This window comes from Bacillus rossius, chromosome 3, assembly GCF_032445375.1.
Source record: "Bacillus rossius redtenbacheri isolate Brsri chromosome 3, Brsri_v3, whole genome shotgun sequence".
NCBI lineage: Eukaryota > Metazoa > Arthropoda > Insecta > Phasmatodea > Bacillidae > Bacillus > Bacillus rossius.
In genome coordinates, this window is record NC_086332.1 from 53,237,004 (window position 1) to 53,243,057 (window position 6,054).

General features: G+C 34.2%; 1 non-coding gene across 1 annotated transcript; it reads left to right on the forward strand.

The window, feature by feature from the left end:
* The first annotated feature begins 3,635 nt into the window (after positions 1 to 3,635).
* Trnal-aag (transfer RNA leucine (anticodon AAG)) lies at positions 3,636 to 3,717 on the forward strand. The gene has a single exon. It is a non-coding gene; the product is annotated as a tRNA-Leu (tRNA).
* The last annotated feature ends 2,337 nt before the right edge of the window (positions 3,718 to 6,054 follow it).

The window sequence follows — 6,054 nt, forward strand, 5'->3', positions numbered from 1 at the left end:
GTAACAGCGTGTTTATGACCGCCGCCAGCTCGCGCGCGCGGGCGCGTGGGAGAAGACTTCAATGCAAGAGTAGGAAAGATAGCCTATAAGAGCCGGGCGCGCCGTGGCGGGCCATTGATATGAAAATGAAGCCGGCGGGGCAACCCTGCCTTCCTCCCCCCCTACCCACCCTCCCCCCCCCCTGGCTACACGGCGGGAGAGTTACTGCCGCTCCAGGGGACCTGCAGCCCAGAGCCGTCCCACGCCCGGATCGCCACACGGCGGGACCTTGGTTCGAACACGAGGGGGAAAAAAATAGATAAATTAAACGAAGATACCAAAAAAAAAAAAAAAATACCAGTCTCTACAAGGCAGTTTCCTCGTGCCCAGCCATCGCAGACACTTCGCGCCCGGACAAAGGCCAGCCACTCGCCGCTCTTTTTCAGGTCCGCTTGTTCTATTCGCATCGAAGTTAAATTTATTCCAACAACAATAAAAAAAAAGAACGCAAGATGCCTTTACATGACCAATCAAGTTGAAGTGTTACCCACTTACTTATCAGCAGGGGGCCCACAGAAGTTGGGAGCCAGAATTACCAGTTTCGTTGCTGTGAAAATGTATCAGGATTGATTACCTTATGAATTTTGAATACCTACTCGTTACTTCTTTTGTATAGATTGCGGAAATTAAATCTGATAGGTTTTCATTAGTTGGTATTACCAGTTTTATGGTTCCCGAATAAATTTAATACTTATGTAAGTTATATGTTACAATAATAAAAAAAAGAAGTCATGGTTTAGATGCTGATCATGTGATTATTTGGTAATATGATATTTTAGTATTTGTAAAAAATTATTAATACATATGTTTTTTCAAAGACACAATAATTGAAATAATAATTGAAATATCTTCAAGAACATAAAAACATCGAAATCAATTTTTCTAATAAGACAGATTTTGCTGTATTAACACAGCTGTTTATTCTAATCATCAAAATTTAAGTATTCATTGTTTAATATGTGATTATATCTGATTTGTGCTATAATTTGTGGTAAAACGAGGATTTTTAAATTCCTTCTTGGACTTTTGCTTCATAGAATAACTTAAATTTAAAGGCTACATAATTACTCATGTGTATATATGTGTACACATACTAAAAGTTCCCATAACTTAACGTCAGGATGAGAACAGTTGATAGGCCAATTAATTGCGGTTCTGAATCCAACAACCGAAATTCAAAAATTGTCAAGCTATAGTCATTTTTTAAAAAGTTTTTAAATATCCACCATGCACCAAATTATTAGATACTGACACTAAAAGGTTTTCTACGCGATAATAAACAACCCTATTACTAATAACAATTCAAAATAAAATATTATATTTTTTTGAGTAAAAATTAAATCTTGTTAGAACTTATGTGGCAACATTTTTAATCAGGTAAAAAAATGCTGATTTTGCAAGTTATTTACTTTATAAGCAATATTATCAAATAACTTGCTAAGTTATCGAAGTATTTTTTTAATATTTTGACTTGTCAAATTTACCCGATTAAATCTTTTTGCCGCATAAGTCTTAAAAACCATTTTTTCCCCCTAAATGTACAGCATGTTGATTTTATTGATTTTTATCAATGATAGTTTTATTTATGATTGCGTAGCATAAATTTTTCGTTATATAATCTAATAATTTGGTACAGAGTGAGAATTCACAAACTTTCGAAAAAAAATGTCTATGACTGGAAAATAGACACTTTTTAATTTTTTTTTAAATTCAGAACCATAGTTTACTGGTATTTCAAGTCTTCTCAGCTTGGCATTGAGTTAAGGGATATTTTATGGTTGTGTAGGTATGTGTGTATATATATGTGTGTAACTATTTTTTGTACTGTTACCATCATGCTGAAATTTCGGTAAGCAAAGTTATGTTATTTATTTTATTTTGCGGCTGTAGACAAAATAAATTTTTAGAAGTTGGTAAATTGTGCTTAAGATTATCAAAATTAAATATATTAAAAACACTCTGAAGATACTTTTTTTGACTCTTCAAACCCCTATAAATCGTTATAGGTATACCTAGGGAAGAGCTGGACATAAAGGATAATGGAGTGAGACGGGAAACGTTTGTTTTGAAGTAATACAGCTGCTTTAGTATGGTGTCAATGGTTTGAACTAAAACAATGGACCAGTAGAAGGCAGCACCTATAACCGACGATATCACAGACGAATTTCTCTGTGTGTGTGCAAAAATAGTGTTCTAATATCTGACTCTTTTCATCTTACTTTCATCACTTTTGCGTTCACCCACATGTAAAAAATCTATGCACTCGTATGTCAGTAAAATTATATTTTATTTGTAAATTGTTTAATACAACAGTAAAATCTTAAAAACTTATCTCTTCCTACTTGTTCATGCCTCAGATATTACCCTGTCTTACCCCAGAACAGAGAACCTTTTACAAAATTATTGTAGTGCTCAGACATGCATATTTTCAGTATATTTTTTAGCTGAAAAGCCATATTCATCGAATAAACAATACTCTCATATATAGGGTATATATTAATAATTAATTTTTGTTTCAATATTCTTCCGTACCTTTATAAACTACCGATATTATACCCATCTGTCAATAATCACTAATTAAAAAACAAAACAAAACTCTTGCTTCTATACTATGCTGTTTTAAAATATTCATAACATTACCACACAGAGATTCATGTGCCTTTGAACAAATATAATTATTAATAATTTTTTTACAAATATTAAAATATCATCTTATCAAACAATCATGTGATCAGCAACTAAACCATGACTTCTTTTTTTATTATTGTAACATATAACTTATATTATTTTTTAATAAGCCAAATTTAACCTTAAATAATGTTTTTCAGTTGAATCAATCTTGTAACTATGTACTCTGAATCCGAACAGGTGATTTAAATCAACAAAATTATACAAAAACTGAAAAGTTCTGCTAACGATCTGCTGTTGTACTGGTATATCAGTGGAATCATCTGATAACCCTTGCTGAGGATGGTGGAATTCTCTAGCAGTCACTGATAATGAATGCATTGTACTTTAGTGAGTCCAAAACAAACTGTAGAAATTTCATAGACGGCGGAGCAGTTTTAATCGATTTTCAATCAAATTTCATTAATTTTGTATAGTCCTACGGTTTTTAATACAGAGAGTGCCTGAAAAAAAAAATTAAAAAAAAGTGGGCAGGGTTTGGGACTGCGGACTATATACAATGTTTAAAAACATTTCTTTAAATTACACGCATAAATGTTAGTTATTTTGAATTGCATATTTTTTCTAGCATGTTTCTAGAAAACATAAATGTTTTGCAGACCTTAGTTAAATTACACGAATTTACATCCTAAATAACAAAATAAGTTTTAAATTTAATATTTGAGGTTTTAGTGGACACACTTATGCGATAAATATAAGATATCAATATTGTCATTTTTTATCATTACACTATAGTTTTTCCCACACAAGCGATTGTAAAATTGCACAAATTGTCAGAGTAAATTTACAACCCCAAATATTAGCAAATATCCATATGCGTATTGACAAAATCTCAATAAATTGACAAATTCTTACTGTGTATAAAAATCTACTGAGCACATCATAATACTGAGCACATTTCAACATGTGGTAGCGTGGCCGAGCGGTCTAAGGCGCTGGTTTAAGGCACCAGTCTCTTCGGGGGCGTGGGTTCGAATCCCACCGCTGCCATCTTTTTGAATTATGTATTACATTGTACAGAGAAGAATAATGCTCTTCTGGTTGATATGGTTGTAATTTTACATTTTTAGCTGTCGACTGTAGTGTAGTTTTATGCACACTTGTTTTTTCGGTGCGAGAATATCATGTGGTCCCGTACCTGTAAGATATAAGAGTAATTATGTATTTGCCTAAATAAGTCTCAAACCTTGTCATAAAATATGTAAAATGTCAAAATGAATAGGTATAAAAAGATATCACTCTAGTAAAAAAAACAATCATTAATAATGAAAAGGAGGGCTTTTGCTCATTGGTAATGAAACAAGCGATATGAAGGTACAACATAAAGACGCTCTATTCATATACATCGTGGGTTATAACGTTCACCAGTTCACTCAGAGCTTTAATAATTGTTTATTCATTAAATAGAGAATAAGATTTAATATCGCCTTCAGTACACAACCTACATTAACAGGCATGAGACACACAAAATAAAAATCCGGAAGATGTTCAGTTTACATATTCGTGGGTTGTTTAGAAGTAAGTATATATTTACAAATAATACTGTATGTGAAATCAACCACATTCCATATGTAATTTTACAAACCACCATCAGTTATGAAAAAAAATTGATAAACTCATAGCAATATTATACTTACACTCGTTTGATAGAATGTTTACTTAAAGTCGGTCAAAATAAAACATTAACATTGTAGGCGTGAAGATACAGAGACCAGACTAACACTGCTGAAACATACCCAGCGCGAAAAATTGACGCGGATAATTTTTGATGAGTAAACATCTCAGCATCACGGTATACGGAATTTGATGGTAGTTTCGTGAATGGAACGGAAGTCACATGGAAAGTAAGTGTGGAACCACGGTGCTGCCATGTGTGGTGGATGGCGCGAACCAAACTTCACAGAGACGAAGGGAAACTTCAGTGAATTTTAACAAGACGGATAGTATTTAAAATATATATATGTATATATATATATATATATATATATATATATATATATATATATATATATATATATATATTCTTTGTCGAAAATCAGGTCCAAAGCCGGTGTTTAGTATTTCTTTCAAGTCTTTTTCTCTTTTATCGGAACCGTTTAATTATATAGTTTTACGTTTTGCTGTACAAATCGAATGATTCGATAGTCGGCGTAGTTGCTCCCGCAGCGGATTCTAGCGGCGAGTGCAGAAACTACGTGAGATTTGCGTCAGTAAATGTAGTTCCTTGTATTGATCACGCTCGGCAGTACTTGAAAGCGTATCTGTAAGTGTATGTGTAAGTCTGGCTGGAATGTGGAATGCAGCCGCGTGAGAAAGCCGTCGGCCGCAGGTCGCCAGGTGCCCCGGGGTCCGGGAATAAGAGGAGCTGACGAGCCGCGGTGATGCGGGCGCGGGAGGGAGGGGAGGTAACGCGGCGTGAACGAGGCATTATCCACGCGCGTCTCCGCCGCGCAGAGAGCTCTTCCCTCGCCTCCGTCGCCATCTGTTGCCCCGCCGCCCGCGTCTTTGTGATTCATGAGGCTGGGACGCCGCGTCGGTCCTGCTACTTATGTATATGAGCGCCTACGAATATCATTTCAACCCTTCTTTTTTATAACAAAAATATAAACCAATTTTTTTCTACACGCGTAACTTTCTTTTTTTTAATGCACGTAACCCCCCCCCCCCTTGTTTTTTCCCCTTCACCTTTCCCGAAGTACAGAAAGGAATGTTACATAGCCTTTAGAGTTCATACTCACATGGTTCGTGTGGTGTGAAATCACAGAGTGGCATGATAATATCGCCAACAAAATTACACTGTGACTGAAAATTATTACAAAACCAATGCAATTATAATATTTTCTAAAAAAAAAGTCATATTAGTGAATGACTATTCCCTTATTATAGTACAGAATGCAGTAGTGTCGTCGTATATTGCATTAAATCAACAGGTCTTAAACAAACAAAGAAAAAATAATGATGTTTACAATAGCTACCAATGAAATATTAAGTGAAATTTATATTAATTTAATATAGTTCGATAAACGTTCATGGCTTTACACAAGATTAGCGTAAAACAGACACAACGTTCTTTCAAATATTTTAAACGGTTCGTAAAATTTTCTCATAGATTTTAAAATCAAAATTAATAATATTTTCAATAAATATTTATATATAAATAATTCAAACTTTGGGCTAGGAATTTATTTACCATTAACTTGATAATTCCCCTCAATATAGGTGTCGGGCACTGGCTACTGTAAAATCAAGCGTTCATGAAAATTAATATGATTTCACATATATAGATTTACCCCTTTGTCTTTTAAAATTATTCAAATTATATGCGCC